Source organism: Rhinolophus hipposideros (assembly GCF_964194185.1).
Source record: "Rhinolophus hipposideros genome assembly, chromosome: 7".
NCBI classification, from domain to species: domain Eukaryota; kingdom Metazoa; phylum Chordata; class Mammalia; order Chiroptera; family Rhinolophidae; genus Rhinolophus; species Rhinolophus hipposideros.
In genome coordinates this window covers 47300702-47327721 of record NC_138053.1, presented here as the reverse complement: position 1 = coordinate 47327721, position 27020 = coordinate 47300702, and positions in this window count along the sequence as shown.

The window sequence follows — 27020 nt, the reverse complement described above, 5'->3', positions numbered from 1 at the left end:
TCAGTACTCGGGTTCTATTTTTCCTACACCCCCAAAAAAACAAATTATGGTTCGACCCAACTTGTGAGTTCATTGCTCTTTCTCAAAGACCAGAGTTGCCCATGTTTAAGTGGATAATTACTTTTTGAATACTGTTAATTCTGCTGTATTTCAAGGCTAAAAGCAAAACTCATCTTGTCCAACGTGCAGGCACCAAAAAGAATTGGCCAAACCAGCTGTTCTGGGATATGTGCCTGTTAAAAATGGTCTTGCTTACAAGAAGCAGTTAGAAAGTCCTCAGGCTTGCTTTTCTTCTATTCCATTGCTGGATTTTTAGATTCTTTTATGTAGATAATCTATCTCATATATCTAAATAAAAATGTTCCCAAAGAAGCAAATGGTCATTATTAGTAATCCCCAGTGTAGCTAAACCTCAATTAATGTGTCTTTGTTTTGTTTGTTAGGTATTTATTTGTTGACTCATTATTTATATTTACTGCTGTTAATGGCAAAGATTACACACTACTGTTAATTAATTAATTTTTTAAATGTACTGAATGTTTATTCTGGGTCAGATATGATGACCCCAAGACATAGTCCCTGCCTTCAGGATTGTCCTAGTCCAAAGGAAGAACCAGGGCTGAGAAACCTCACGCAGTGAGGTGCATAGTTAGGACACCTGCTTTCCAGGTTGGCTACTTCATCTCAGAGAAAGTGTCTACTTCACACAGGACACGCCCAAAGGCACTCTGTCCCTGTGAAAGTGTGCTTCTCATTGGAGAAGGAATTGAAAAGGTTTGGGGGCCAGAGGAGGGAATTGGCTTGATGTGGAAGGTGTTCTTCCAGGCTCGTGGTGAGGCGAGGACGCAGGAGCCTGTGGTCAAGCGACGCCTTCCAGAGGACTGAGGCGCTTTCCCTGCCTGGAGCAGCAAAGCTGCTGGAGAGAGGTTTCCATCAAATAGATGTACAGGAGGAACATTGTCACCGCCGTTTTAAACCAGTTTAATAGGATAAGAAGGACAAAGAATACCTCTGAGAACTTTATAATTAAGAGCGCGCCTCTGTTCAATGAGTGCAGAGAAAAATAAGTGATGAAAGGAGAAGTATAGTTCTTGGAGTGTAATTTTCATTTGCAGAGCTAGAGTAACTAACTTTTAAGAAACAGTACAGCTTTTTTTTTTATAAAAAGAGCCAATTTTTGTCTCCAACAAAAGCCTAACTAGTTCAATAAAGCAACGAGTGATTTTCCTATGTATTTATTCCGGGTGGAGAAGTATTATTTACAGTACTTGTTAGAACTTCTCCACATAGGTCTCTATTTGATACATTTGCAGAAATGTGGTTTTTGATGTATGGTTCATCAGCCAAATAGATGGTTATATTTGGCTTCCTAAAAGTTGGTCAAGTGTGGAGATGACTGAAGGAAATTTTAAGTCATATTTTTGGTTATTTTCAATTTAACTGATAGAATCCTGAACTGAATTCAAAGTCTATTTAGGCCAGTGTTTTCTGAGAAGTTCACCAAATATGTATATATGAGCACACCTGAAAAGGATTTTAAACACTAAAGTCTAAATCCAACACTATTCATTAACATTTTTAATTTTTCTTAAAAAGACTCTTAAGACTGAAGGATAATAACGGTTAGGAGGTGAGCTTACCAAGGCCCAATCAGTGAAGCCAGATTTATATGAAGTCCCAAATCAACTTCTGCCTGCAGGGGAGGGTGTCTTAGAATTGTCTTAAATGAAAAGGAAAATTGTCCGTAACTGCAAGTGGAAGTAGTCATTAAGACAGGCATAAGCAACACGAAAATAGGCCACTTTTTAACTTAAATGTGTTTAAGTTTAAATAAACCACAATTGAACAACAATGAGATTACTTACATTTACATTACATACACTTCCTGAGAAACTCCTTGCCTTCTTCTCCATTTTCTCATATTCTAGTACCTGATACAGGGAATATTACAGAAAACAATTAAGGAAAGCCCACAACACCACATTTGATCATATGGGGAGTAAGGTGTGATTTCCAAACCTTGCAGGTTTGCAATTGCCCTGAATGTACTTGTGCTATGAGCCAGAATCAATAGGATATCACTGTGCCCATGAGGGTATAATAGGGGACACAAAACTTTACCTGTACTCACCTTAGGTTTTTAGCTCAGGTTCTTTAACAAAAAGACAGATTAACAAGAGAAAAACAAACAGTTTATTAACTTGTACAGCATGCATCATGTGGGAGAAACCTAAACCAAAAGTAACCCAAAATGGTGGTTTTCAATTCCAGTTTATATAACATCTTCAACACAAACCAGTAGATTTGTAGAGAAATAACAGGACAGAGGAAGGCAATTTAAGGCTTCCAAAGACAAGAAACTGTGGGAAGGCAAATATACGGGAGAAAACTAATGGAGTAAGATTTGGTGGCTGATTGTTCTATTGCCATCTGTGGGCTGGTAAGTCTTTCTCTGGTAAAAAAAAAAATTTATATCCTGCATTTAGGCATAAAAGGGGGAGGTTTCTTTTTCTTTTCTCTCTCTCTCTTTTTTTTTTCCCTAGGTATGCTGCTGAGTAATTGCCTTTAGATCAAAATAGTTTTTATGTCAAAGAAGGATACTTAGGGGTGACATATTCTGATTTCTTTCAGGGGCCACTCAACAACAGGTCTTTGCTGGCCTAAGTGTGTCTTTAGCACTCCTCCAGTTGTCCACTTCCTTCTGATGTCCTCCCTACTGACGATCTTATTCTATTGAAGTCTCAACAATGGAAAATGGTCCCATGCCTTTTTGGGAACATTTTATTTTTGAATCATATTATACTTACAGAAGATGTACAAAGATAGTCTCTGCCCTTAACCAAGCATTCCCCAATATTAGCCATTCTGTGTACTGCTATCTTATTGTGATTTGAATTTACATTTCCCTAATGCCTACTGATATTGAGCATCCTTTCATATGCTTTCTTGCCATCCATATGTCTTTTTTGGTGAAACATTAGTTCAGAAATGTGTCCATTTAAAAAATTGGTTTGTGTGCTTTCTCTATATTGAGTTTTGAGGGTTCTTTATATATTCTGTATATAAGTTAATTATCATGTACATAATTTACAAATATATTTTTCCAGTCTTTGATGCTCTATGTATTTTTTGTACATCCAGATTTCAGTCTGATATATTCCTCCTGCCTGATGAACTTTCTTTAACATTTCTCATAGAGTAGATCTGTAGGCAATGAATTCCATCAGTCTTTATTTGTTTGAGAAACTCTTTTTCAATTTGAAAGTTATTTTCACAGGTTATAGAATTCTGGGTTGGTGGCTTTACCTGCCCCCCAAACCCCCACACCATCATTTTAAAGATGTCTTCTGATTTACTGAGTTCTGATGAGAAATCTATGATCATACTTATCTTTCTTTCTCTGTATGTAGTGTATCTTTTTGTTCCAGTTGCTTTCAAAATTTTGCATTTGTCTTTTGTTTTCAGCAGTTTGAAAATGGTATTTAAAGGGGTGTGTGTGTGTGTGTGTGTGTGTGTGTGTGTGTGTGTGTTCTGTTTGGTTTTCTCTGAGCATTTTGAATCTGTTTTTTTGCATCTGCCATTAATTTTTGAAAATTCCTGGCCATTTTAAAAAATATTTCTTATGCTCTGTTCTCCTCTTTTAGGGATTCCAATTATGTATTATGTTATAAATGTTTGACATTGTCCCACATCTCTTGAATATTTTGGTATAGTTTTTACTCTTTTTTTTTTTTCTCTTTGTGTTTCAGTTTGGGTGATTTCTATTGACTTCTTTTCTCATTAACTGATTCTTTTATTCATAGAGTTAAGTGTACTGGTGAGCCTATCAGAGTCATTTTTTAGCTTTGCTACTGTGCTTTTCATTTTTAGCATTTTCATTTGATTCTTTATCTCTCTGATGAAATTACTCATCTGATCTTTCATGTTGTCTAGTTTTTTCTTTAGTGTCTTTAACATATTAATCATCATTATCTTAGAACTCCCTGTCAGATGGTCCCATAACTGTCATGGCAAAGTCTGGTTCTGATGATTCTTTTGTGTTTTCTTTCTCTCGTTGGCATAGACCTTGTAATATTTTTTGAAAGCTGGGTATCTCGTATAGGATAGGAAAGACTGAGGTAAAAATATTTCTATGCCTGGAAATAGACACAACTTCCTTTTGTTAGATATTTTAGTGTGGGATTGGAGTTAATCAAGTGAGCCATTGGACTGGCTTTGAGGTTTATTGTTGCTAAGGTTCCACAGGCTTCAGATTTCTTCAGGATGCCTTGTGTTTAGTGTGGGAGTTAGTTTGGAGAACAATGTATGTTTGGCCCTGCATTTTAAGTCTTCTCTTTCTCCTTTATTTCAGAGAGGGTCTTTGGACATTCTTATTTCTCTGATGGCCCTCTCTCCACAGTATCCTTGTTACTTGTTATTTGAACTTTTTCTTGGTGGTGGAGGACAGTTGAATGGAACATTGTCTATTGTCATGATAAAGCTCTGTCTTAGGTAGAGTTTTGAGAGTACGACCTTCTCAATTCTTCTAACCTTTCCCTGAATGTAATTCTGGATCTAGTGTGTATCCCTGCTCCTAACACAGGACTAGTTTTTTCTTTTTATTTATTTTGCATTTTCTTTGCCCAGCTGCAAAGATTTTTTTGCCTGTGCTCTAAGGACTGCATTGTTACTCCTCCCTCTCCCCCTAAGATTAAGATTTTTGTTCGGTAAGGGAGACTGGGGAAACAGATGAGGTTTTCCGCTTTTCCTATATGGCTGCTATTCTCCTCTCCCAAGTTTGCATGAAAATTGATATTTCTTAAGACTTTTTCTTTTGTCGTGGTCATCTGGTGGTGTTTGTATATATATATATATATATATATATATATATATATATATATAAAGGCTGAGGGTATGGACGCTCTTAATTTGTGTGGATCCTGGTGTTCTCATGCTGTCGTCTCAGTCCTGCCCTGGCCTTCACCAATGCATCAGCTATTCGAGCTGAAAACTTACTGGTGTTCAGTTGCTTTTAACCTGAGGAAATGCTTACATTTCCTCTCTCTCAGTAGGTGCCTGTTTATCCTCAAAGTTTGAGCCAGTTATTTGTTCTACAACTTCAATTTTCTGATGGGTTCAAAAGATGTCACGAATTTGAAGCTATATTAGCTTTTTCATTGTAAGGCTGGTATGATATTGCTTCCAGCTAAGCTTGTCAGGTAAAATATAAGATACTCAGTTAAATTTGAATTTCAGATAAACAATGAACAATTTTTTAATATAAGTATATCCTATGCAAAATTTAAAATTAACTGGGTGTCCTATATTTTCATTTGCTAAAGCTGTAACCCTACTTTGAACTCCCTGTATCCTGGTGCTAAGTAGAATTCTCGTGTGTGTGTGTGCGCGCGCGCGCGCGCGCGCGCGCGCGCACGCGTAAAGTCCCATCACAAGCGTATTCCATGTTTGAAGAATATCTTAAAACAAAAAACATTTTTTAAATGGAGCTGAAATAAGATGTAATAATGAATGTAAAAGAATCAAGCAATGGTGACATTTGCAGTTTCAATGGAGAAGATATTGTTTACTTAGATTATTTTTACCTCCATGCGACCCTTCCAATCATACCTTATAAGCTGAACTAAAATTTAGATTTAGTGAAAAGTTTTTTGTTTTAATTTATTCATTAATAATGTAATTTTTCTTGCTTTGGGATCATGGCATTCTGTAAGAAGCTGTTGATAGTTATGGATGATGCTCTCCTGAGAAAAGTTAGTATAATGCTTTTCACTTATGATTTCAGAGGTTCATATATTAATACCTTGTAGAGATCTTATTCAAAATCTTAGATGAGGCCAATAGGGAAGAAATATTGAATGTTACCTTTGCCTGCCAATGTCATGACAGACATACTGGGTTGGCCTAGGTATTATGGAATGTAGGACAGCATACTGATTACTGTGAGACTGGGACATCTACTTTGGTCAAAGAGATACTTATTTCAGAAACAGTTTTATTTAGCCATTATCTGCATAAGCTCATAACCCATTTGCATTTTTATTTATTTCTCTGTTTGATATAGCTATTCATTATACAGAGCCATATTTTCTCGAACTTTCAGAAGACAGCAGACACACTGTGAGGCTGAACTTGGATGATCCATCAGTGTAGAAAGCCCTTAATTATTTTCAGTTGTGTTTTCTGTTCTGGAAGGTTTTCAAGGTTATGTGCCTATTTCCATATGTATCACAAAAACATCTCTTCTTTTTACATATATTTTAATAAACTAAAACATAGCTGTTGAGTCTTTGGGAAAAAACATGTCATAGAAACAAAAAGATGTAACTTCACTTCATAATTCTTTAAGTTTCTTGCTCTAAACGATAGGTTGGAGAAATAAAACTGGCAGGCTGGCCCTGTTTTCATAAATAAAGTTTTATTAGAACACAATCACACTCATTTGTTTACGTATTATCTCTGATCATTGTCACTCTGTAAGGACAGAGTTGAGCAGTCTTGAGAGAGACTGTATTGCTCACAAGCCATATTTAGTATCTGGTCCTTTAAGAAATAGTTGGTGTTTTAAACAAAGGACAAAGAAAGATAAGAAAGGAACAAATTTATACAAGACCACAAGCTGTTATGTGATTCATTTAGTTTCCACAGCAAGATTGTTGTTGTGTAAAAATTGCTTATTTATACTTAAATTCTTTCGAAGGCCCCAAGTTGCCCTGAGAGGCTCAGAAGCAATTTCAATAGCCTCTTTAGGCTATAGTTTGGAAAATATCCCCAATTCTCCCTTCTGCTTTCATTCCTCATTAGTCTTGGGATAAAAACCAAGTGGAGTTGAAAGCCAATCAACTTGGTTTTGGGGATAAAAACTAAGCAGAGTTGAGACAGAGAATTAGAAGTTTTATCTCAGCATGAGATCAGGAAGGGAAAGAGAGAGCTATGTAATCCAAGAATAAATATATTTTATTTAGCAGTCTCTTTTATTGTTCTTGGAGATTTTGCCAATGATTTTTCAATGAAAACTAATTTTCTTTGTAAATTAGGAAATGCTGAGAGAGGCATTACATTTTTCTTCTTAAAATATAGTACTGTGGAATTTCTTGAAAGCTCAGTTGGAAAATACACACACACACACACACACACACACACAGAGTTTGCAAAAAATTTTCTGGATTCTCGGGCACAAAACACGAGGTTAGGATCTGGGGTTTGATCTTCTTTCTGAAGAGACCCTATACAAATATCTTGGAGCCCACGTGCAGTTGTCCAGAGATCTGATTCTAGCAGTAATCAGAGGTGTTCTTTTACTCATATTTCTGTAAAAAAGAACAAAAGAGTTAATTGGGAGCCAAACCCACGCTATGAAATTAACTTAAGTATGTTTGTTAGGTGTCCTCAATTGGTTTACATGATAGGCTGATGCACTACAAACATTTCCAGGTGAGGCACTATATTGTGATCCAAGTGTACAGTGTATTTAAGTTGTGACTGAGAGTGCATTCTGTTATGGCAATGACTGTCAAAGAAAATGTTGGACTAAATAGATTTTGTGCCTGTGAGGTGAGAAATGCTATGAATAAGATAAAAGACATTATGTAATATTAAGCCAAACAAAGAATATGTATTTATTAGAAGATGCTAGAAATTTACCTCTTCAGTATATAAAAACCATCACTATCTTAGCAACTCCTTGACTTTGTAACACCATGCTAAAAAGAGACAAAGTACCTTAGCTTGGTTTTCTACGCCCCAACCCAAAACAGAGTCTGACACAAGGGCTTCAGTACAGGTAGTTTGTTTTGCAGAATAACTTCTCTCTAAGAATAGGAGGGAAAGCCAATGAAGGATACATAATTGAGTTGGTCACTGCTGTGAGAAACTGGTGCTCAATCGCACTGAGGCCTTCTGGGGATCTGTGCACGTCAGAATTGTCCATCTGTGCAACAGAAGAGGGAAGATGATTCTACTGCACGGGTCAAGAGTTGCACCAGAAGGGGTAACTTCCTGTAGTTGCTGCACTCACATACTTGTATGCATGTGAGGCTGAGCAACTTCCCACAGGAGTCCCATACTGGGTGTAGTATCAGAAGGTTCGGGGCACAAAGTAAGAAACAAAGACTACAGCTAAGGTAAGGTGCTGTCAGCTTACACCTGTGAGAAGCTTGTTGCCAACCACTGGAATCAAGGTATATTATGAGAATATTAGGCAGGAAGTGGAAGTGTGTATTAGAGTTACATATTACTGTATAGTAAATTACCCCAAAATTTAATAGCTTGAAGCAATGGCATTTATTATGTCCATTGCAGTAGGTTAGAAATCTAGCTCAGTCCTTTGCTTCCCTTCTAGGCTATAGTCAAGGGCTCGACTACAGTCATCTGAAGGCTCAACTTGGGAAAGATCTCCTTCCAAGATCATTCACATGGCTGTTGGTAGGATTCAGTATCTTGCAGGCTCTTGCTAGTCTGTGATATATGATATGAAAAGGTAGAGCATTACAAAGTACATACTTACAGAAACAAAGAGTTCTTTACTTCATTTCCACTTTCTTAATGCCTTAATTTTGTCAGTCTAGTTGTTGCTAAAAATAGTCTCATAGACATTTCTATTGTAAATCATGATGAAGAGAAATAAGATCTAATATCACTCCCCCAACATGGTACTATAGCATGAATCTGTATACTATCACTTATATTGAAAATATGCTAGAATTTTTCTCTATAATTACTTCTTGTACTTACTTATACTCCAAGGTTTATAATAAATCTAGCCAGAGATTTCATTGTGATTCACCCCATTGCTCCTCGGTTTTTGAGATGATGCCCCTAAGGAACCAAGCATCCCAGTCCGGATTGTCTGCAGGTGGGATTCTAGCACAGAAGCCCTGGGCTGGCACTTGGCTTTCCAGAAAGTGTATAGTTATCAGGAATAAAGAATACAGAGAGTTCAAAATCTATTGTTGAGTTCTGAACCATCTGCATCCCTGACTTCAACACTGTGGACAGTTCACCCTTCCAAAGCAAATGTGAACGTACCATTTTTTTGTGTGTGGGGTTTTACATGGGCAGTAAACTGAATAAATTAGACCTATATGTACTCACATGGAAAGATCTCCATGAAACATTGATAGAGGGACTCATTGCAAAATAATATATAGCGGATGGTCTCATTTCAAACTAAAATCAGCATTGAAAAACTCTGGATGAATAGAAAAGTACAAACAATGAGGCTTATGATAAAGTGGATTTTTACTTTTTCCCTCAACTGTTCTGAAACTTTTGAGATTTTTGTAAGTTTTGAATTACTTGTGTAATCAGAAAACAACAACAACAACATACGATTAAAAAATATCATAGTTGCCTAAACATTGTTTAGCAGATAAATTTCAACCTTCTCAGACAGGAACGAAACACACTTCTTGATCCGGCTTCTACCTACCCTTGTGTTATCTCTCATGATTCCCTCTCTGCAAAAGCCATGTTCTAGGCAGCAGAACTATTTCCTGAAGATGCCATTTCCTCTGTCTAAAATGCCTTTTCTCTCCTGTTTACTGAATGAATTCCTATTTATCCTTTAAAGCCCATCCTAAAAAACAGTAATTCTATGAAATCACTTGTGACTTGGAAATGTGTCTCTTATAGCCCTTATCCCCTGGTATTTTAACTCTCCCATCTCTCTCCTTCCGAATGGTGAACACAGGAATTCTGTATTTATTCAGAATGCTTCCTCTACAATTGGAGAACACAGATTTTCATGTTTGTATGTTTGTATGTCTTTCTATGCTACTATGTTAAGAGCCATTTAGCTCTAGTGTTACAAATAAGTCAGTGACAAAAGTAAAATGTAAAAAGAGTAAATATTTTTCTATCCTTTCCAATTATCTTTGTTGTTGGTTTTGTTATCTGGAATCTTAAATATATTTCTAGAAGTAAGTTTACATGATAAGAGAGTAAAGGAGAAAAAAATGATAAAATATATGGTCTACTTAAGATCCAAAGGTGATTTTAAAGTCTTGCTATACTCTGAAAATTTCTTTTTATTTAACAATCCTGGATACGTATATGTAAATATATATAGTTTAAGCTATAGCTAATTTCCTCATAAGAAACTGAAGGCCTGGAAGAGGGAGCTGGAGTCTGTTTCACTAAACCAAGCTGACAGCTCTGGTCTGATCCCAGAATCTTAAAGGCTACAAAGAGATAGAACACAGCCCAAGACCGCAAGTGGGTTTGCCAAGCTACACGTTAACAGCAAACTCCACTGGGTTTATAAACTGCCCAAACTTGGCACACACTGGACTCAGTTTTATTCTTAGTCTGTTCACACTTCAATGTCATGTTTTAGAATGATCCAAAATATCATGCTTAAGAGGAGCAGCACAGTCTATGTAATGGTTCACTGAGAAGTGGCATCTCCCAAATGACATGGGGGTGTGTGTGTTTTAATTACCTTTCTCCCCAAGGCATAACAAATGCTTCAAAGACAGCAGATGGAACCCCAGAAATAGTGTCCACCCTAAATGTTAAGTAGCCATTCTCTTAGGCTGAATTCATTTATGCTTAAACCTTAAAATCAGAATTGCTAGCTTTTATAGAACTTTTCAAAATGTGAGGACAGAAGGTCTGCATTATTTTACATGTTAAGCTTTATGAGAGTAAAGAGAAATGTCTAATTTGGCCAGTGGCTGCCAACATTAGACAGTGGTTAACAAGACCCTAAAGTAGAGAAGTATCAATCAAAACAAAGCAAGAATTAGAGGGAAATAGAGAAATTTCTCATTAACAGCTAACGGCCAATAAGAATGAAGAATCAAAATGAATCAAAAGGAAATTGCCTACAAAAATTGCTGGGGAAAAATGGGCCATTTGCTAAATCATATTGTCATTTCTTTATACTCAGCTCTCTGTTGAGAATGAAATATAGTCTATTTTATACAAAACTTGTCTTGGCAAATTATGGTAATACCTGTGCTGGATATTTTTTGCATACCAGCCCCCTCCCTAAGTCAGATATGTTCCCTGCTGTTCTATATCCCACTTTGGGCTGCAAGACACTGACCCCTACGCATTCAGTTAGCAGGGCTTCTTGGTGGATGGCCTTGGCCAATGATAGGCACCCCCAGAAGCTTGGAAGGTGGCATGAAAGAGAAAGTAGGGCTTTTCTTTTTTTTCTGCAATCCTGCTTGCTTTGAGCTGTGTTTTCTGGCATTGAGTGTATCCCTCCACCATTGAGGTCTTACTAGATGGACCCTCCTTCATAATTTTTCTCTTATTGGGCTTCTTAATGCTTCTTCTGGGCTCCTTTTCCCCCTCAGGTCTAGACATGATAACACCTTCCTCTGTTGCTAGTTCCTGGGGGATTCTAGCATCATTTTGGGCTCCCTTTGCCCTTCCTACATCTCTGTAACTCGTTTCTTGTTACAGAGACTTGTCTCTAAGTCTTTTAGACTTGTTTCTAAGTCTATTTTATCATGTGAGAAGGGTGCTATGTCCCCATGGGAATTCAGTGATACAGTTCTCCTCTGAGCCCTGAGAGTTAAACTTCTCCTGAAGCATTGATTTCCCATCCTTTGCCCTCCATGCTCACAGCCTGCAGATTGCCTTCAATTGGGTAAGAAAATGTGCTTGTTGGTTGTAAATACACCACTCAGTTTTGATGAGTTCTGTTCATCAAACTTCACCCTGCCTCAGCCTTACTGACATCTTAAAAATGCCTTCAGTCTCTTATATCACCAAACCTCAAGCCAGTGCTGCTGCAGAAATGATATTATGCATGAGATGGCCGGCAATGGCTGTCCAAAGGGGTTGGGAAGGGCAGTGTTTCATATGTGAATAGGGCTTGTGTTGGGCGGCATAGTCAGGTGGGGTGGTGACAGACTGCCCAAATTGAGAAAAGTGTCTGATGAAATGGTTTTCTACCACACTGATATTTGAAAATTTGTTTAAGTGGTACTTCAGAGAAAATATAGAATCTCATTGCTAGAGGGAGTAGAAATTCATGCAGTCTGATGACTTCACTTTATAGGTAAGAAAACTGAGGGTCACAGAAATTAACTGACTTTTCCTAAGAGTCTAAAACTACTTAACATGGAAGCAGGACTAGAATTCCAACTTCAAGTGTCTACAGAGCATCTTGTGTTCACTATACACGTTTAATATGATCTAAGTGTGATCTCACATACTCGTGGGCTACGGAGTGGACAAAACAGTGTGCCAAAGTTTGCAGAAAAAAAATTTATATAGACCAAAGAGAAATATATTAGGAATTGGTCTTTATATCAATCAATTATTGAACGCCAGAATTGCCATGGGATAGAAGATGAAACTGTAATTTCATAGTCTTCCCATATTTTAACATGGTTTCTATTGAGGAAGGAAGGAAAGAGGATGGAAAGAAGGAAGGGGAAAAAAAGGAAGGAAGGGAAAGAGCTAGTTTATTTAAGACTAAACTTTCTGAGAAATCAAAAAATGTCTACATCTTACATATTTATTTTCTCATCTGCCAAGTAGACATTGTCACTTATTCATGACAAAACACTCTTAAGTTTCTTCATAAGATGAAAAAGCCCCTGGCTTAAAATATGGCCTCAAAATACAAACTGATTTTTCAGGCATCTTTTAGTCTAAAATTGAAGTACTTTTACACAACCATAAGTTTTCCTTTTCATTCCTTTAAGTTTTCATATGTATTTGTAGAAATTTTATACCTACTTTTCATTATAACACATGTCCCCTCAAAGACTAATCAGTATCGTGTAAGGATCAGTTCATGAGGTTGGAGTCAGACAGCCTGGACTTAGGTACCCCCTCTGACATTTCTATTAACCATGTGCCTTGGAAAAATACAAAACCTCTCTGAGCCTCAGTTCCCTGCGTTGATAATCAAATGGGTATGGTAGTCGTAGTACCTACCTTTTAAGGATGTTAAAGTTAGATTTTTAGAAGTATAGTTCTTAATACAGTGCACAAAGCACAGTACATATACAATATAGGATAATTATTACTAGTATAAATAATTATTTATAAACATAACTGTCCCTCTCCTCACAGATTAACTTGCCAATAAATAAAAAAAAGCAAAATCCTTGCTGTAAAAGCTTATTTCATTACAGATATGTTATCTAGCTTAGAAGATTAATTGCTGGTGATTTAATTTAAATTTTAACTTCTAAACAAGTAATAATAGTAATTAAAGGCTAGAGTTGCTTGTTTAGATTTAACATTTAAAAAAATTATCTCAAAAATAAAGAATCATTGAAATCGTTATACAAAGGAAATTACCTTTTCTTTCTATGTGACTATGGGAGTTCTTTTTTTCCCCTGAGACTAATTCTATTTCACTTATTTTCATCATACATTGAAAGTTTTAAAGGTGAACAAGAAATTTTTCTAATGAGGATAGTATTGGCCTGAGAGATTGCAGTGCTCAGACTATACTCTTTCTCTCTTCCCACTATATTCAGATAATTGAATAAAAACTGACTTTTTTTTTGGCAAGTGTCCAACATGATTTAGTTTTTGCCCTTTTACATAAAGACAACAGAAGACATAACTAAAGCCATTGCAAAGATAATTTCCCAATGGTTACCAGTTAACGTGAAAATATGAAGAATCGCCTTTGACGTCCTCTTTTTAAAAATACAAATAACACCCTCATTTGTTAGTCGTAACACTCAATGAAGACTATTTCATAAACATTATGAATAACAACATTTTAATTTCATTTTGGTTTATGTTGATTTCACCAAAAACAATTTTAGTTTGAGCTCCTCAAACAAAAGTTACATGTGTTACCTCTGACCAGATTGCTCTCTTCCAGTTGGTCAAATTAACAGCATTCCAAAGACATCTCATGAATCTCCCACTATGTTTTTCTAAGTCCTAACTTTATCCTTATTTCTATTTCTAAATTTGTGCATGTCAGCATGTAGCATATCTATTATATCCATACATATTAGTAAAAAATGTTCTCCATTGAGGGTAAGTATGGAATTATTATTCATTGCTTTTAAATAGGAGCTAACCCCCAATGGGGTTTGAATCCTTTCCATTACCAACAGCATCAGCAAGCATTAAGTTCTGCTACCAATAAAAGAATATTCAACAAAAGTGGCTTCATCACACAAAAGTTTGTTTTTCTCAAGTAATAAGACGTCCATGCAGGCCTTCGCTGGTTTGGGTCAGCACCTCTAAGTTGTCTTGGCTCAGATCTCTAAGACTCTGCTTTCTCATCATGTCCAAGATGGATGCTGGAGAGCTTGTGATAATTATCACTGCACTCCAAAAATGCTTTATCAGAAATGCCACTCGTAGTTTTTGCTTAGATCTCATTTGCCATCTTTATCTGCAAGGGAGGTAGGGAAAAAAAAAGAAAAGAAAAAGAAAAGAAAAAAATATATATATGCATATTTTTTGAAGAAAAAAGAAGGGAAAAATAGATGTTAGATTGACAACTAGTGTTTCTGCCTCGCCATTTAGTTTTAATTGATGTTAATTTTTCTATTTATACCCTCCTAGGATATTAGAATTTTACAGGCATCCTTAGTTAAAATTATTTCCATATTTTACGTTATTCTTACATATTGTTCTCCCTAAAATCTACTGCCTATGTTTATAGGCTATGTTATCTTCAAAATCTTCAAAAAGAAAACAAAACAAAAAAAGAACTTGGTAGAGAAAGAGAAGGATCAAACATGTTGCTAAGTCACAAATGAAAAATAAACTGGCAGGGGGACCAAATGTATCTACTGTATTGGATATGTATGCAGTGGGAAATGAGTGACTAATAAGAATATAAAACAGACTGCTTGACCAGAGCCATCAAAAATCTCCTTAGAGTTGGAGGGGACAATTGCAATTGTTTGCATCTCTTAGGGCTCCTGCTTCTTCTGATTTGACCCTAAGCTACATGTGTTTTGGGTTAGCCTGGCTTTTGTGTATCAGGTAAAGCAGGCTGCAATTCCTGGACTCTACAGAGTGATTGGATCTCTCTCAAGTTGTTAAACTCAAGTCAATGAGTATATATTCATGAAAAAGTCAAAACTAATTATAAAATAACTACAAAAATACTTCAATAATTTCCAATTGTCGTAGAACAATATCACATATTTGAAAACTCACTGTTAAGATGTGCATTTGGTAAGTCCAGGTAAAATGGAAAACAGGTCATTAGAATCAGGAAATTAAACTGTTGATATATTATTAAATATTTTCCACACTAACTTTACATACAATGAAAGCTATGTGTAATGCTGAAGCTGTGATAGGATAAACATTTCCCTTATACAATAATTTTTAGCTTTTAAAATCTATGGTAGTTGGAGCTCTTGTTTCACTTGTAATTCCCTGATACGTGTAACAGTATATCATAATGTGACTCACAGTTCTTTATTGGAGATTTCAGGGATTTAAAATCATGTTCCCCTATCACCACCTTTCATTGGCCTGCCTTTTGATGTCTTTCTATTACTTCCATGAAATAAGAAAGTGATGTACTTTCCTACCTAGTGTTCGGTTGTTAAGGTCCAAGTCGTCTATTCAACAGATTAATGCAACTCAGTCATTATCATGGTGCTTACTGGATAAGATACCATTCCTACTCTCAGGACAGTCTCAATAACAAGTAAATGGCACTGGTCATCTTTCCAGCAGACACATGATTCTGGATCTCCGAGTAGCTTAGTTTCTTTAGGTGAAAAATTTTTGAGAATGAAGGGTTTTTGTTGTGGTTGTTTTCATTTTTTATTAGAAAAGTTAGCTATCACTAAAAGTTGCTGTGGTTTAAACTGTCCTAGAACAATGAAAAGATGTTCCACATCATTATCCATTAGGGAAATGCAAATTAAAACCACAACCAGAGACTTCCAGGTAGGAGTTGTCACTTCTTCCTAACAACAAATAAAAAGCTGAAAACAAAAATCAACAATCTTGTTAGATCTGTCAGAGAAGTAAGATCACAGGCAGAACTGCCAACCCCAATACTGAAGAGACAAACAGGCAGATACAGAGAATTACAACTTATTGGAGCAGAAATCCAGAAGCAGAAACCTCCCCAGGAGCCACAAATGAAATTGTAATTGATGAATTGTTGGAGGTTCAGTATGGACCAGTCAGAGAGTTAAAAACTCCAGGGCAACACAGTTGGAGGAGTGGACCTGACACTTTTGTGAGTTTTACTTCCAGGAGCTCTACCAGGCTCTTACAGTGAATCCAGAGAAAAATCCCCTCATGCTTCTTGCAAGAGAAGGGGAAAGGTAACCATTTGGAAATAGCTAGAGCATTCTGTTCTTCACAAAGTTTCTCCTCAGGAGAAACTGTGGTATCAGAGCCTAACCTGCTGGGGTTTCATTAAAGCCTATAAAACTCCTAGAGGAGTTGTCTTCTGTGTCGCTTTCCACAGTTTCAGTTACCCTTGATTAGCCACAGTCTGAAAATATTAAATGGAAAATTCCAGAAATAAACAATTCATAAATTTTAAATTGCATGCTTTTCTGAGTAGCTTGATGACATCTTGTCTGTCCTGCTCCTTCCCACCCTGGATGTGAATCATCCCTTTGTTTAGTGTATCCGCTACCCGCCCATTAGTCACTTAGGAGTCTGCTCAGTGATGAGACCCACCTCTGAGGTATCACAGTACTTGTGTTCAAGTAATTCCTATGTTACTTTAAAAATGTCTCATTCACCTCACTTCATCTCCTCATGCAGACATTTTATCATTTCACATCATCACAAGAAGGGTGAAAATGTACAAATATTCTGAGAGAGAAAGAGAGGGTGCCAACCTTCACATAACCTTTATTACAGTATATTGTTACAATTGTTCTATTTTATTAATAATTATTGTTGTTAATCTCTTACTGTGTCTCATTTATAAATCAAACTTTATTATAGATATGTATGTATAGTAAAAAACATATATACCGGGGTGCCAAAAAACTGTATACAAATAGACGCTTTGGTCAACATTGCTCAAGTGTAGTTCGCTATAATCAGAAGTGTCTGGATGCTGATGGTAACTCTTTGAGCACCTTTTGTAATTGCAGAAATCAAATGTGACTTTATTCATCTTTTGTTATCAGTGTATATTACCACAATTTTAATACAATTTTCCTTTCTTAAAATGTGCATACATTTTTTGGCATCCTCTGTATATATATGGTTCATTATGATCCATGGTTTCAGGCATCCACTGGAGATCTTGGAACATATCCCCTGTGAATAAAGGGGGACTACTGTATAGGAGAAATCTTAGATGACTTTGGGTAGGGTAATGACTTTTTAGATAAAATACCAAAAACATGATCCATGAAAGAAATTGGTAAGCCAGATGTTACATAAAATTTTCTAGGACCGAGAGACCAGAAGAAGAGGCTGACAACTCTATCATGACATTAAGAATGTATTAAGGGAACTTATATATGAGGCGCTTCCTGGGTGGTAGTGAGAAAACATGGGTGTCCTCCATGCATGCAGCAGGGTTTACACAGGACAGGGAACGATAGATGGAGTACCGGGGCCTGGCTCACCCCAGAAAAGGGTAAACCCATCCTGCCCACCTCGGGTGGGGCAACGGCCTATTCCAAAACCCAGCACAAACAAGCAGGCTGTGAGGTGTAGGAGAGGGGTCGTTCAGACAGTCTCTGGGAGTGAGAGACTAGGGGAGTGATCTCTGTTCTGCCTTCACTTGGCTGGCAGGTCCACAGTGCTCAGGCAGTGGTCACACGACGAAATAGTCTTTTCTACACACCAGACATCGTCAATAAGTTAAAAAAGTATGCTCTATGAAAAGCAACATTAAGAGGATGAGAAAACAAGCCATAGACTGGGGAAAAAAATACTTGCAAAGGACACATCTGATAAAGGATTTTTATCGAAAATATGCAAAGAACACTTAAAACTCAACAATGAGGAAACAAACAACTTGATACAAAAGGGGCAAAAATCCCTTAACAGAATCTCACCAAAGAAGATATACAGATGACAAATAAGCATATGAAAAGATGCTTCACATCACTAGTCTTCAGGGAATTGCAAATTAAAACAACAATGAGATACCACTACATATCAATTAGAGTGGCCAAAATCCAAGACACTGACAAACAAATGCTGGTGAGGATGTGGAGCAACAGGAATTCTCGTTTGTTTCTGATGGGAATGCAAAAATGGTGCAGCCACTTTGGAAGAAGACAGTTTGGCAGTTTCTTACCTTATGGTCCAGCAATCTCGCTCCTTGGTATTTATTGAAATGAATTGAAAATTTAGGTCCGCACAAAATCCCGTGCATGGATATTTATAGAAACTTTCTTCATAATTGCTAAAACTTGGAAGCAGTCAAGATGTCCTATTGGTGAATGGCTAAATAAACTGCAGTATCTCTAGATAAGAGAATATTATTCAGTGCTAAAAAGAAATAAGTTATCAAGCCATGAAAAGACATTGAGGAAACTTAAAATGCACATTTTTAAGTGAAAATAGCCAAACTAAAAAGGCTGCATACAGTATGATTCCAACTATGTGACATTATGGAAAATGCAACACTATAGAGGCAGTAACAAGATCAGCGTTGGTAGGTGTGGAGGAAAGGAAAAGATGAATAGGCAGAGCACAGAGGACCTTTAGTCAGTTTAACTATTCTGTGTGAGACTGTTATGGTCGACACACGTCATTATTCATTTGTCAAAGCCATAGAATGTACAACACCAAGAGTGAACCCTAATGTAAACTATGAACTTTTTAATACTGACGTGTCAAGGCAAATTTATCAGTTGTAATGAGTATACCTCTGTGGGGCAGGATATCTACAGTAAGGAAAGTTGTGCACGTGTGGGGACAGGGCTGTACATGGAAACTCTGTACTTTCCACTCAATTTTGTTGTGAACCTAAAACTGCTCTAAAAAATAAATTTTACTAATTAAGAAAAAACCCCAGGGAGATATCACCTGATATCTGATAAAAATTACCTGATAAGCACCTATCAATCACAATGGCTAAAATAAAAAATGATAACACTTCATGCTGGCAAGAAGTTTAGAAACTGGATGACTCAGACATACTGGTGGGAATGTAAAATGATACAAACATTTTGGAAAGCAGTTTGGCGGTTTCTTAATAAACATGCAACTACCATGTGATCCAGCAATTGCCCTTTGCCCTCTTGGCTGCTTGTCCCAGAGAAATAAAGACTTACGTTCACACAAAAACCTGTACACAAATGTTTACAGCAGCTTTGTTCTTAATAGCCCCAAACCAGAAACACCTCCGATGTCCTTCTATGGGTGAAAAGTGAAAAATCCTGCAGAAGATGAATGCCGTGGAATACGACTCAGTAAGGGCATAGAGAACCAACTGTGGCTCCATCAATAACCTGGGCAAATATCCAGATTGTTATGCTGTGTGAAAATGCCTGTTCCAAAAGTTTATATACTGTATGACTCCATTTCTATAACATCCATGAAAGGACAAAACCTAGACATGGAGAACAAATCAGTGGTTGGCAGGGGTTAAGGAGGGTTTGGGCACGTGGGAAGAGGATGTGGCTATCGTACCACATCAAGAGGTCCTGTGGTGATGAGCAGGCTCCATGTCTTGACTGTATCAAGGTCAGGATTCTGGTTGTGATGTCGTACTACAGTTTTTCAACATGTTATCATGTGGGAAACTAGGTACAGGGTACACAGGATCTCTTTGTATTATTACAATTGCATGTGGGTCTATAATTATGTCAAAATAAAAAGGTTTAAAATAAATCAATAATGTAAAACACAAAAGCTTTACAATGTTTCTTAAAAACAGACAAAAATGCCCCACAACTGTCCTCAGAAGTTATTTGGCTCTCTTTCTAGCCAAAAGACTAAAGACTTACCTATGTGAACTTTTTAAGAGTCTGGTCCTCGGAAGAAAGGGAAAAGAAAGCAAGATGAGGGAGATGGAAAAATGGAGAGTATTTACATGTCTGGGATATTGGTTAAATAAATCATAGTTCATTCATGCAATAAATGCAACTATTATAAAATCAATTTTAGAAGAACAGTTACTAAAATGGGAAAATGTGTGCTATGTATTAATACATTAAAACATAGGTAAAATATATAAATATTGTAAAATATTTATATTCGTGAATTCATTCAACAAATCTTATGTAATCAACAAAAAATGCATTAAGTATATCCATGTCAGGTATTGGGGATACACTGGTGAGTAGGAAAGCTCTCACATTTCCTGTATTCATGGAGCTTACAGTCTATTGAATACACAGTCTATTGAATTCCTGCTCTTCTCTTTCCTTCAACATCATTATATTTAACTTTCAATAAATATTTGCTGAGCACTGATTCTATGCTCAGTACTCTGAAATGTTTCATGTGGGATCAAAGGGCATACTTTACATAGTGTGACCTTAAAGTGATGATTTGGGTGGAGGGCCAAGATTCATGAACACGTAATAAAAATCAAAGAACAGTGGGATATAGGGTATATGTCGGCATGAATACAGGGTTTCAAACCTGGGACGTCACCCTGGCTGGGTGTGAGGAATGGTAAGCCCTGCTCAGTGTGCCCAGCCACTTCGCAGTTAGGTAGCTCCAAAGAGAAACCCTCTCCCATGGTTGAATCTTGGCTTGACTTTCTCCGTGTAGCCAGCACCTTGTTGATTCTTCAAAATGAATTTTATTGTTTGACCATCCTTGCTGCGACTGTTCTCCTACCAGCTGACACTAATGTTTCATTTCACAGTATGTGGTCTGTGCACTTTCTGAGTTTGAACTGGCTGAGTCTGAGCTCAGTGTCCCTGAAATATTCTTCACTCCCTTTTCAAATGCATTGGTAGAAGTGTGCCACTCTTTTTCTGTGTTGCTGACCCCACTGAGCAAATTAACATAGACCTAAAGAAGTACCTGGCATTTTTTTTCTCCAGCACTGTCTCTAATGGCTGAAAAAGACATTTCCCAAAGCAGTTATGACAGCCTGGAGAAGCACAAGCTGTGAGAAATGATGGGCTTCCATGGTGGCCTATGAAAGGGAAGTCTTTCATTCAAGAGCACAGAAAACGGCACAGGTAGGGATGAGTATAGGGGACCCTGCTGATGATGCCATTAAATAAGCTTGGTACAGTCTTTCAGGAGTAGAGCATTACAGCTTGACACAGCCATCACTATACATTGAAGAAAAAGATCATATATTTCATGATATAGTTTCTATGCGTCCTTTCTATTTAGGGGATTAAGAGGTAGTTTTCTCCACCTCCGGGAAACTTTTCATGAACTAAGTCCTTCCCATTATCAGAAAAAGGTACAGTTGCTATTGGCCCTCAGGCCTGAAGCACTTCTCCACAACTCAAAATTCCATGAAGACCAGGATTTCTTGGCCTTTGTTCAGTGAATGGATGGAGATTATTTGCAGTGAGTATCACCCAGCAACTCAGGGTGCACTGCTCTGTGTTGTTCTGTCCTCGTCTTTGGAATAAGCCTTAATGAAATTCACATGCCGAAGGCCTGTGGTTGCCTGTGAAACTATTTTATCCAACAATGACATATTTGGATTGGCTGGCGTGGACTACCAGCTGGCTAAACATTAGTGAGGCTGGGTGTATTGAAATGGCGTCATTAGTAGAAGTTGGCATACAGCTCATGGAGATACAACCACTATAACAAGACTGTGTCCAGCAAATAATGGGAAATTCTGTAAAAGTGAAGGTGAAACCTCAAGCTTACAATATTTATAAAGTGCTTTGCAATTGCAAATGGATTTTCTAAAGAGTCATTTTTCTCCCTTTCAAAAGTTTACTTGTATATCCAACATCATGATACCCTGATATAAAAGTAAAATATTCCTCCAAGGAAACAATGGTGGTTTGTTAGGGGCCCAGACCAAATTTCCCAAGGGACCATCTTACTGTTATTGTTTAAGTCATATTGACCTGGGGCTCAGAAAATGCAATCTCAGCAGCATTCTTTATTCCTTTTACATGTTAGCTGTCTCCCATGACAAGCCTTTAGGCTTACAAAAAAAAAATGTACAGTGAAAACTCTCATTGTTTGTTTTTCCTGAAGTTCCCTATAAAATGTCAGTGTCTTTGAAGGAGTTCTCCTTGAATTGAACTCCTGAGGTTGGAGATTTACCAGGTTGATTTAGGAGTTTGAAATCCTGGAGCGTTTCCATAAAATGAGGATTTACAGTTCATAAATATAATGACAAAAGTGTGAAGATACATTTTTGTTCTTGAAAAACTATGGGAACAAAGGTACTTTTCATAAAAAGCTCAAGTGCTGCCATTTCCTTCAGACAAAAGTCTATTCTGGCTATGTGAAGTGGCTTTTTATTGCCATTTGTTTAAGATGTTCTCCCTCCCTGCTTCATGGGGAGCCACTTCCTCCTGAAGGTGTGCAGATGGAGAGAGGGAATGAACACTGGGACATTTAACCAATGATGAGCATAAAGGACTGGAAGGAAAATGTGTTGTAAGGTAGAGTACATCCCTTCCCTGGAATAGTTTACCCCATCCCTGACTGGGTCCAGCTTCCAGATTACTGCAGTCTGGTTCTGATATTTACTCTCAGATTGTTAGCTACATTATTTCCTGCATGTAGCAGCAAATGACTTGGTTATTAATTGTCATTAAATTTTGTACTCTAACTGTTTGGGGAAAGAAAAATATGCCATGCTCTGGCCTTATACAATGTTATGGGGAACAATAAGGAAATTGTGTCCCTAATGGACCTTCTCAACAGTGATAGAGGTGGTGTGAGACTGGCAGTTAGTTGCATAGCTCTGCAGAAGGCCTGGGTTGAATAATGGCAGTGGATTCATGAGTCTGGGGAAAATCTCTGGACTTGCTTTCAATTTAGTTGTAAATTGAATTGACATGGTTTCCAAACCTAGGATGAATGTTGGAGCTTACCTAAAGGTTAAAGAAAGGACAGCCTTACTTTTTTTTTATCCCAAGTTGCTTACTTTATCCCAATTCTTAGAAAGAGAGAATCACGGCTCCATTCTGCTGTGACTAAACATTCTGCTCTATAAATTTCTAGTAACACAGAATGGGGGTGGGTGTTGTGCCCCCCACCCCTTTGATGTTCACGCTTGGCTATGATTGAAAACAACTTGATGTTGCAGAAAGAACACTAAGCCATGAGTCAGAGAAACTGTATTCTAGCCCTAGTTTCACCCCTGACAATAATTTATTGTCCAAATTGGGATGATTTGAGAATGGGAAGGGGTGCTATTAATACTTATACCAGGACGACGGGAATAAACCAAGACTGTCTTGGGAAAACTGGGACGTATAGTCGTTCTACCAATAATGTGTGTTTGGGGAAACTAACCCACCTCTTTAAAGTTCTCGTTCTTCATCTGCGAAATGGAAATAATAACTTCCCTATTTTATAGAATTATTATAAATATATAATGAAATAACATATGTGTAAGGACTTTGTGAACTGTAAATTATGAAACCATATACAATGCAAGCAAAATCATGATAATAAATTTTACCATCTGTAGTGGAGAAAACTCTCAGAGAAACATCTCTGTGTGACTTCTTAGATGAGAACAGAGAATTGGGACCAATAATTGTGGAAATAAACCCAGATAAGATGAGGTTTCTAAGGGAATATTGAAGGAAGCAAAGTAGGATGGGCTATTTGTGACAGGTTTTTTTTTTTTTCCTTTAAACCAACGTATTTTTTTTTACAAGAAATAGGATCTAATATGAGAATAGAATTGTATTTGGGGAAGTTTTAAGGAATGTTGAAGACCCTAATGACATAGTTAGGCAAGCCTGTACCTGTGTATATTCAGAATCTGACCTGAAAAACAAAGATAAAGATCAGATATTTCAGAGAATGAATTTTGCTGTCACGTTGTTGCAACCCTGGAGATTAAATTCAAGGACTCTTAGTCTTTCTCATATTCTAATCTGATGTTTTTGGGCCTAAATTTGCAATCAGCCTCGGGCCCTCCACCCCATTGTTTGTCTGTTTGTTTCAGGATTAGAAGGATCAAGATGCCCTTTGTGGAACTTCTGCCCCCGTGCTGACAACTGTGTTCCGCGTCCCTGTGTACCGAGCCCCCTCAACCATCTGCTCTACCTACTGGCCATAGTTCTTCATTAGGCAACTGGAGGCTAGTCATTAACAAATACCTTCTGTTGGCTTAGGCGACCATGACCAAGAAACTTCGATTGGCAGTTTGAGGTCACACAAGACACTTGACTTTAGTATGCTTTATGTAAGAAATTCAAATCATAGGCACTACCATGTAAGCACTACAGACGTATTGATTAACTAATACTAATACAAGGTTCCTGGGAAGGTATACACAGAATGGCTCTTTTGCCAAATCAGGAAATTCTAACAGTGTAAGCATCCGTTTAATTCACCCAACAGATATCGTGGAGCATCTTTTAAGTAAGGAACAGGGCTAGTTAGGTGATCAACAAAGATTTGTTTTCCGTCTCCATAGAATAAAGTTGAGCATCAGGAGGCTGCTGTCCACCCAGTGTCTAGCATACCTGGCATAGATGGGGACGAGTTTCTAGTGCTTGACTGTGAAACCTAAGTGGGAGTGCATGTATTCCCCTCCAGGGTCATCGTCATATACTGGTTGAATCAGAATGTCTATAAGAGCCTAGAGGAAGGCTGGTTCATAAGGTGAAAAGAGCTTGAGTCCCCGAAGTACCATGTGAAAAGCTATTAGCCAAGAAAATTAATGTGAGTGACAAATATAACTCTGCTGTGTTAATACGTGAGGGGGTATCTGTTAGAGAAAATAGTGTGATATAAAGTAATATAGTTAGGCACTGCAATTCTATTTATAATTTACTTTTTGTCACAAAATACTTGAGATAACCTACAGGATTATATAAATTTAAATAGAAAATAAAAAGAAACACAAATGGGAAAATATGAATTAGAATATAAGGCCAAGATCAATGCCAATTTACAGCACAAATATCCAGGCTATACACAATTATAAAGTTAAGCCACAAACTTGGCACTTTACTTCCTGGAAACCAAAACAGCACTAAAAATAAATTGTTAAAAAATTATTTATTTTTTTCAGTTATCAGTTGACATTCAATATTATTTTATATTACTTTCAGGTGCACAGCATAGTGGTTAGACATTTATATAATTTATGCAGTGATCCCACCAATTAGTCTAGTACCCACCTGGCACTATACATAATTTGTTGCAATATTATTGACTATATTCTCTATGCTGTTCTTTATGTGCCTGTGACTATTTTGTAACTACCAATTTGTTAAAAATAAAATTTTGAAGATGTAGGATTCATATTGTCTGCAAGGAGAAAGCATACTAATTTCTGAGGCAAAGAAAAAAACTTTCCTGACACTTCAATTTGAGAAAGAAAATTATTTTATGGAGTATGAGATAGAGAATATTGAGTAATAGTGAACAATGTCCTCAACCACATCTCTTAGGAATATAAATAGTGACATTTGTAGAGACATTTCTTGTAAGCCATTGGCATCTACCACAGGGCAACTTATCAATGTGATTCTGGTTGTGATAAGTCATGTACCTTGAACTAGAGAAACTCACAGTAAATGACAATGCAAATGGATAACTACTGGGAGAGAAATCTTAATCAGCATGTTCTGGTCAGTTCTATAGTTTTCTTTCCTAAGACTTTCCAAGAATAACAGCCTTATTTTTCTTGGTTATATTTATTTTATTTTAATAACATACATTTTCTAAGATAAGAATAGGAGACTTTCTAGATATGTGAATTACTCCTGAGATGGTAACTCTCAAGTTTCGGATTGCTGTCCCTGGAAATAGCTCAGAGGAAACATGAGGAGGGGTAGGCAGACACTGCCAAGAAGGCATGGTCTTTGGATCATACAGCCCTGGAGTTGAATTCCAGCTCTCACATTTATTGGCTGTGTAACTTTGGACAAATTACTTCACATCTCTCAGCCATATATGGCCCTAAAATGAGATAATAATACCTATCTCAAAGATATGTGTGTGAAGAGTCTGATACTTCATCCAATCACAAATATAAAGAATCATTTGAAATGCTACTCTGGGTAAAAGATTATAAAACTAAGTGTTACTTAAATATTTTCCCCAAATCCTGCTTTCAACTTCCTTTTAGGAAAAACAAGTGAATGGCAAAAATCGTGTATCCCTTAACACGCTGCATATATCTTCTGGTCAGTTCAAACCCAACAGTGTTTGTCCCAGTGTGTTCTTCAGATCACCTGTATAAAAATTCTCAGAAGGATGCTTGTTGACACATGCTATTGAACTGCACTCTGTCTTACTGAACCAGAATGTTTGGAGAGAGGCAGGGAACATATAGCTAGATCTGAAGTACTTCAGTGAGAATGGCTACTGGCATTGTAAACATTGAAAAATGGTAAAATCTTAAATCGCAAAAGAAGAGTCATTATAGTCACCATATTTTCATATGAAGGCAAGGAAATTCTATTTTATTATTATTTTAATAGTGATATTAAATATAAGATATTAGGATATAAGCAGTGAAAATATAAGCAGTCATGAAAAGAGTTGATGATTACAAACAATTGAATTTTCAAAAATATTAATTTGACACATAGGATGCAAAGAAATTATTATATATCAATAATCTTCATAAATTAATGTCATTAGTTGTACTTTTCTATAGCCCCATCTTCAGCTTTCTCCTTTCTTGGCTATTCTCCAATGTCTGTTAGAAGAATCAACATGGGCTGTTTGTCTTGATACATATATAGTTAATTCATATCATATTCATTGTTGGCTGTATTCAGTTACTAGAGGTATAGACCTGTCTTTAGGAAGACGATTTTTAAGACTTGAGGTTGCACCTGACAGAAATCATTGTATGTCTCAATCACTACACTGCCCTCAGCCTCATAAACCAATTTCTGATTACTCCTATATTTACTAACAGAGTTACTTCAGATATGGATTCCTTCTGCATCTGATCTATTCCTCTCCAGCATTCTAAGACTTAATGACTAAGTCTGATAAACCCAATGCTGAATTGTATAGAATTACAGAAC